Genomic DNA, 8300 nt, shown 5'->3' on the forward strand with positions numbered 1-8300 from the left:
TTCAAACCCTCGCCGGGAGGTGAATCAGTATTTGTCCATCTTTACTATATATATTTATTTCCATCATCATTTTTATTTCTTAATCATATTTCATTAATCATGCTTGCTCATAAAATAAAATAAAAATAATAAAATATAAAAATGATTAAAGCCCCATGTAGAGAAATTTCTATGGAATGTAAAAACCCATATTAGTTATCTACCGTGGTGGCCCAAAAATATTTACTAATGCATTTCTAGTGGTTCAATTTATTTCCTTAATTTTCTGTTATAGTCTTTCTTTATATATTCAAAAGTACAAAAAGATGGGACCCACCTTTTGGGACCCACATGTCATAGAGTCACACTCACAGCCATCACATCATGTCTCCACTACCATTCCTTTTCAACCATCCAAACGCACTCAACCAACAGAAATTTTGCTTTAGCTTTAGACAAGTGTGAGTGGGAAAAAAGAGCAAAGGTGTTTGCCACTAGGGCAGGGTGGTCAACTAGGGCGCCACCCCTTGTTGGCTCTGCTGTAAAACCACCACCTCTCATCCTCCATTTCATCACATAAGTAGTCCAGAAAACATCCAGTGCCTTGAGTTTCTAATTCTGAGAAGTGTGAGCTCTAGTAGAGAGAGGAGAAGTGAGAAATAAAGGAGAAAGTAGTAGCCTTTCTCTTCAGTGAAATAAGGAAAATTGGGAGTGAGAAATTTCAGAAAGATGTAGAGCTTGATTAGTGGAGATGCTGCCCAATTAGAAGCAAGAAGGATCCTCGGTCGGCCAACCACTAACCATTCTCTAATCCTCTCCGCAAGTTTTGTTTGTTGCAAGTTGATTTTCAGGATGAGCAAGTTTTTAAAGGTTGCCACCGGTGCGATCTCGAAGATAGGATCAGGGAGCACGACGTGGAGTTCTTCAAGAGCTGCATCTGAGATGAGCGTCGACGACCCGTCGCCATCGCAAGGCCCTGCATATCCTTCGACGCCCCGACAGCGAGTCCTCACCGAGCCAGCTAAGCTAGAACTAAGAAATGAGTGTGAAAAGAACATCTACAAGAAGTTGAAAGGTAAACCATTCGGCCATACTCAAGCATTAGATTTTCAAATTTTACAAGAGGTCAGTATGGATAGAAGGCTCAATATGATTTTCAACTTAGTGGGATGGGGAAATTTTTGGAATATTATTGAGAATGGGTCAAAGCTGCTTACGATAGAATTCCTTTGCACCCTACATGTGACTGCGCTGGGTGTTGCCTTTAGGCTCTTCAAACAAACATTCACACTCACTTGGAGAGAGCTTAGCAACCTCATAGGTTTAGATGCTGCGCTAGAATATTATAATCGACATTAGTTTTGGCAAGAGCTTTTTAGAGACACATTTTTCTTTCAACCAAGAGTTAGTGAGATAGAGCACCCCACACTTAGATTTTTACATAAATGGATAGGCATTGTTTTCTTCCCTAGAGATGACATCCGCAAGGTTAGAGTTGGAGATTTACAGCTGCTTTATGGGGTTGTCAAGAAGAGACAAGTCTCACCGGTGCGTCTCATGGTGGGGCATTGGTTGACCATTCCGAGTTTGATAGGAGAAATCACTTGTACATCATTGATCACTCATATTGCTGCTAGATTACATTTGATAGAGGGTGCAGACTTGGAGTACATTCAGAACCATAGAACTTATATTGGATATGCACACTTCTGTCATGCACATTTGCTAAAAAGGAAACATGATGGGCTTTACATGCTTTACACTAATGGCAGGATTCGGTTACCTAACCCGGGACATGCTCTCTACTTTGTCAGTTCGCTTTTGATTGATTTTTAGGCTACACCAACGAGCCAACGGCAAGCACAGTGATCCGCATCTGCAAGGGTGCCACACCAGTCTGCACCAGGATGGGCTAAAGATGGCCCTAAACTAGAAGAGCCAGCACACACTAGCTATGACAGCTAGGGTGCATGCAACTACCACACGCTGAGGAACCCGTGGGAGCAACAAACCACCATGCATGAAGGAGAGGAGCAGTGGCAGGAGCACCAGTACCACCAGCCCAGGTATTCATATGACCCTTATGGACCATCATCATCTGCAGGATGTTCACAGGACATCCAATATGGACGAGCATCCGATGCAGGGTTCCACTACACTCAGCAGCACCATGATGAGGAGTTGATCTTCCATCAGCGTACCGACAACACTCTCCGTACCATCCAAGAACAACAAGAAATTCAGCAAGGGATGTTGTAGAACCAAGGCGAGATGCTGGCCCAGATTCAGCAAGAACAACAACGTGAGAACGACAACCTTGCGGCCTTGTTGGCCCATTGGAACATTCAGTGAACCGCGACATCAGTCAGCTTGGGGGAGGCTGCCCCCAGTTATCTAGGTATGTTTTAATTTTTTGCAATTTCAATCATTTTGTGTGTTTATCTTAGTTGCTATGTATTTAAAAAATATATGGAAAAATGAAAACCACATAAAAATAGTGTGTACAAAATTTTCTTTAAATCTTTAAGTTTGCTATGTTTAGTTTGAATAAAAAGACTCTTGAGATGATCACCATGGAGATGATGAATAGTTGCTCTGTTCTAGTTCCTTTTAAGTACCTAGTTTTCAACTTAGAGTTCTCCCCAATGCTAGACGTGATAGTTTTGACATGATAATTTACTTTACACCTGAAACCTGTGGGAGCATACACTTGATCTAAGTCTAGGTAGTTCTTGGGTATGATATGATTTGGTTTGAACTGCTATTTATCTAGTTCCTAGTGACACTGATTTCTAGAGATTTAAATCTTAAAAATACAAAAACACATGATGAGTTTCTTGTGTGATAGAGAGTAAAATTCATACCACAGCCATACATTTTAGAATAGTAAACCTCCACACATTTATCGTTGCTTGTAATTGCTTTGAGTTTCACCAAGCTTTGTTTGACCCTTAGGAGCTTATCATGCTTTTAAAACCAAGATCATGTACACACCTCATCTATCATGCTATTTCTACATTAGAAGTACGCACCCACATATATCCCATCTAGAATCACCCAAAAATGTTTTACTCTTACACTAAGAGTGAACACCAAAAATATCCATGTTTTCCACCTTGCTAGCCCCAAAATAAAAGTGCTCTAAGTTCTTATTGTTATTCCTCTTGCAAATCCTATTGCAAGGAGGGTTTTAAGTTGTTGCTATTAAAAAAATGGACAACTGTCCACCAACAAAAAGAATAAGAGAGATGCAACCTAGATCCCTCCATCTTTCATCCAAACCAAGAGGAAATGTTATCTTCAAAAAGAGCATTGTAGAATTAGGATTTCACCCTTCCCTTCTACCACCATATAAAACCACAAAAATATCCATACACATGCACATCTTGATTTGATTATATGATGAATTCCTCTGGATCCATTGTTTGACTTAGCAACATAAGCATAGCAAGTATGTATGAGCTACTTCCCCACCTATGAACTCCACATAAGCCTAATAGTTGTAGGGTGTGAGGAAGAGTGTAGGCATAACACATTTATTGCCTCAAGTAAGGATCCACAAATACCACATTTCAAGATTACAAATAAGTGGTTCCATATTAGAAGATCTTTAACTAATAGAAGGTTTTCATTTGGTATCAGACAACATTTTTCAAATGATATCACATATGGTATCTATCATCAAGAAGGTGGTTTCACAAGTGATCATCAAGCAAAGCAAGTTGCCTCACCAACAGGATTGACAAGTGAATGACACATGCTATGACATAGGGGGAGATGCCCCACCAAATGGTATCTCAAGATCAATTCAAGTAATGTCATTCCAACACACATTGTGATGTCCATCAAAAATGCAAGATTCAAACTTCAACCATCTACCCCATATGCAATCCTTCATCAAAATGAGGTGCATACTCTTTATATTGGTATCAACTGATTTAATTGGTATCACACCCTTTATGGAAATTGATGACAAAGGGGGAGAGATTTGTACAAAGATATGAAATATTGGAAGTTGTTTTGGATATGGGTGTTTGGAGTTGTTTTGGATATGGTGGTTTGAACATGGACTTGGATAAAGAGGGAGCAACATTAAGGAAAAGAGATGGATCAAAATTCTTGGACAAGAGAAGCACACAAGTAGGGGAGCAAGCTCATGAGTTTTAAATTCAATATGCATGCTTGTGTGGTGTATGCTAGTTATAGAACTTGAATGATGATATGACAACTAGCATGCATAGGTTGGTATCTAGACTTGTGTTTATTAAGTAAAAACTAGACCCTTGCTTATATTGTTGATCTCATGGGGTTTCTAGTGTTTTTGTTGTCTAGCTACTTATGGTGCTAAGGATGGTGTACATTGAATACTTCAAATGATATCAAAATTGGTATTGAGCTACAAAGGTTTATTCTATACACCTTAGCACTTAGTCGGGTTTTATGGTGCTTATCCAAAATTTTGACTTTGAGCTTAAATGTTGGATAAGCAGCATAAAATCCAAATCAAGTTAGCAATTTATACTCATGTGGAGTGTTAGCTTGAAAAAGCATTAATTTCCATATCTTTGTAGAGTTATCATCAATTACCAAAAAGGGGGAGATTGAAAGGTCCTTGTTTGGTTTTGGTAATTGAGTGACAACTTAGGTGGACTAATAGTATTTATGTGAGATACACAGGAGGTTAGTCCACAGGTGAATGTGTGATAATGGAGAAGCTTATTGCATATGAGACATGACATGGAGTCATGTGACTAAGGTGGAGAAGATCAAGATGAGGCTTGGCTCGATGGACTGGTTGCAAGTATGACGGGCAAGTCGGAGGCTTTGAAGCGAGGGACTGCATGTGACGGTGAAGCTTGAGCAAGACATGGCACCAATGGACCAAGGCAACAGTGAAGAGCAAGTGAGGTCAAGATCGATGAACCAATATTGTCACGCGATGATATGAAGTAGATCATATCATTTGTGATTGATTGGTGCATGTGTTGCATCAACATCGAAGGAAATGGAATAGAATGCGCAAGGCAAAGGTATAACCTATAGGGTATTTTATTTCACCGGTCTAAGTTGAGTAGAGAAGTGCTTGACCGGATTTAGGATAGATAACTGTACTACAAAGAGGGGAAATCTTTAATTGCAATGGCTATATAGTACCACTAAGTATGAGTCTCATTTGCATATACCTAGCGCTTAGAGACGTGGTGAGATGCTTGAGAAAGCCGTGGAAAAATATTTATGAAAAGCTAACTTAAGTGTCCAATTTATTTTGGAATACTTTTGGTGAAGTTAGCTACTTGAAAAGGCTTAAAATGGGGCTGAAATTTCTGAAGTCGCAACGAGTTGAAATCAGTTAGAAGGAGCTAGAACTGCTGCATGGTGTACTGCTATCCAAGTGGAAAGATTTGGCAAGTAGCTGAAATAAGTTGGAGCCAGTCGCAATCAGTTAAAATTCAGTGCATAGGTCAACAGCAAGCAAATGAATATGATTACAGGTAAATGGAAGTAGTCGCAAATAGTTAAATCTAATGTGCAGTCCAACAGCAAGCATGTGAAGGAAATTGCAAGAAGCTGGAAGCAGTCACGACCAGTCGCAACCAGTTAAAACCAGTGCGCAGTTTCACACCAAGCAGGAGAAAGGAAGCTGGAAGTAGTTGCAACTTGTTGGAATCAGTTGGAAATGAAATTGCTGTCTGTTGTGCCTGTCTGGCTCGTCGACTAAAATTAAGGACTAGGCAATTTATGTTGTTTGGCTAAGGAGAGGTGCTGCTGGCATGCATTGCTGGTTTAATTAGCTTGTGGGGACCATGTCATAAATAGGCAAGCTGCATGCAACTATTCTTTTCTTGGTGTTGCATGCACGCTTGACCAAGAGAAAAATGGAGAAGGCAAAGTCATGTCTTGCATGCATTAAAGCCTCTTGGGGACCACTTGCTATTGACCAATTTGAGAGCACGTAGGAGTGCTTTTGGCTGGCCGCATGAACGCTCGTTGCTTGGTTTGCTGCTGTCGTATAGTACTGGCTCCAGCATTAGAAGAATTTTTTGGTGGCCATGCTAGGTGCTGTTGCAAAGGAAATTACAAGGAAGCTTCGTGCCAGTTGCTGCTACTCCGTTCCTTCGCATGGAAGATTGACACTCGACTATAGGCCAGCGAAGGAGTCGTTGTGGGATGTGGTACTGTTGCTGCCCATTGGAGAGCTGGTTGGCCAAGTTAATTATGGTTGAGCGCTGTCTTCCTCACCACCTCTCTTGGGCACGGGAAGCCCAACAGAATAGAGAGCTCTCCCATCATTTTCGCATAGTGGAGAGCAAGCTAGTTGGGGTTCCTCCTCTCCTCTCTCTCTCTAATGGATTTGAGCTAAAATTTGTTAAAGAGATTGAGATCCCTTTGTGCGTGTGGATGAGAGGTTGAAGATCTACCATTTCCCCTTCCTCTCCCTCTGATGCTTGGTGCTATTTCGAGTGAGGGAGTGAGAGCCTAGTCTATGCATTCGGGAGTTGTATTTGGTGGCACAAGAAAATCTTTGTGATTGGGAATTTCTTGTTACTCTTGGTGATTGTCATCTCCTAGACAGTTTGGTGGATTGTGACTCCGTTTGAAGCATGCGAGAAGATTGTGCGGTGCTCTGGATGAGGATTTGTGAGGGGCACTGTGCTCACCCCGTGGGGATCACGAAGAGCAACTCTAGTAGAGCGAGACACGAAGGGCGACAAGTGGTCCGGCCGGGTCAAGTGCTAGAGCTTGTGGTAAGCACTCCAAGTGGGAGTGTGACTTGTAGGTCACCACTAGCAAGAGGATCAGCGGCAACCTTGGAGCCTGCCTCAATGGGGATGTAGCTTGGTGGCAACCAAGTGAACCTCGGGAGAAAATCATTGTGTCAACATTATTCTTCCTGTTGGTTTGCAAGTCCCTAACACAAGCTTGTATTTACTTTCATATACTTGTGCTTGTGTAGTTGCTCTTGTAATTAGATAGCATGTGTGGCTTGTTGTTTACCTTCTTGCTTGTGTAGCTAGAAGTAGTTCCTTTACGTGGCTAATTTTGTTTGTGTAACCTTATTAGTCACATTGCTTAGTTTTGTGTAGCTAAGTATTTTGTGCTCTCTAATTTGGCATTGGTTGCCTTGTTATTGAGCTTCCTAGTGAGCATAGGAGCTTTGTGCTTTTGCTTACTAGTTGTATAGGAGCTCCCCGGGTTTACAAAAAACTTGTTGCATAGGTTTATGTGACCTTGCTCCTAGAATTGGATAGGTGAGCTCTTGATAAGGTAGCACCTTGCTTGCTTATTTATGATCTTTGACAAGGTGCTAAAGAATTTAGATAGAGGGGTGAAGTCTTGGCTAGACCGATAGTTTTAATTCCGCACTTATTTCGGTTAGCCAACGCGTTAAGTTTTAGAAAGGACTATTCACCCCACCTCTAGTCTGCCATCTCGACCCTTCAATTGGTATCAGAGCCGAGGTCTCTCATTTGTGCTCTTCACCGACCCGAGAGGATGGCGACTTATGGGCTAGATGTTGAGTGTCCACACATTTTTTATGGCACACACTTTGCACAGTGGAAAAATTGGATGATATGCAATTTTAAGTTTATTTCTCCACAAATGTGGTGGATCGTAGATGTGGGCTTTTCTTGTGCAATTGATAAAAAGGTAAAAGGATCAAGATGCCAAAGAGGGGGGGTGAATTGGGCTTCTCTAAAATTTGAAGCAACCTATAAGCTCCAATTCAACCCCTTGTGCCTAGTGTGATTAGAGAGCTACCGGATAAAAGTTTTGCAACCTAGTTCCAATCCTATTCTAGCATGGCAATTCTAGGAAAGTAAAAGCTCAAAGTAATTGCACAAAGTAAATGCTAGAAAGTAAAGGAGGAGAGCAAGAAAGGGCTCGGCGATGTTTTGCCAAGGTATCGGAGAGTCACCACTCTCCACTAGTCCTCGTTGGAGCACCTGCGCAATGCTGTTGCTCCCCCTTGGTCCGCGCAAGGACCAACTGCTCTCTACGGGCTGATTCTTCGACACTCCGTCGTGGTGAATCGCCCACAACCGCTCACAAGCTTGACATGAGCAACCCACAAGAACTCCGGGCGGTCTTTGTGCCTCCAATCACCACCGAACCGTCTAGGTGATGGCGATCACCAAGAGTAACAAGCAAAGAACTCTCACTTGACCCAAACTAGGCACTAGAGAGTGGTGGATGCACACTTGACTCTTGGAACTCAACTAGAGAAGGATTCTCTCAAGAAATCTGTCATATCTCAATCCTCTCTAGGCTCTTGCTTCTCTCTTCCACCACAAATGATCAACTGATCAAATGGGCAAGAG

At 41.7% G+C, this 8300-nt stretch overlaps 1 long non-coding RNA gene across 1 annotated transcript; it reads left to right on the plus strand.

Moving 5' to 3' along the window:
- On the plus strand, positions 535 to 4370 carry LOC110429854. The gene is made up of 4 exons (XR_002447042.1): positions 535 to 1054; positions 1794 to 2045; positions 2126 to 2377; positions 3622 to 4370. It is a non-coding gene; the product is annotated as an uncharacterized LOC110429854 (long non-coding RNA).

Source organism: Sorghum bicolor, chromosome 8 (assembly GCF_000003195.3).
Source record: "Sorghum bicolor cultivar BTx623 chromosome 8, Sorghum_bicolor_NCBIv3, whole genome shotgun sequence".
Lineage (NCBI taxonomy): Eukaryota > Viridiplantae > Streptophyta > Magnoliopsida > Poales > Poaceae > Sorghum > Sorghum bicolor.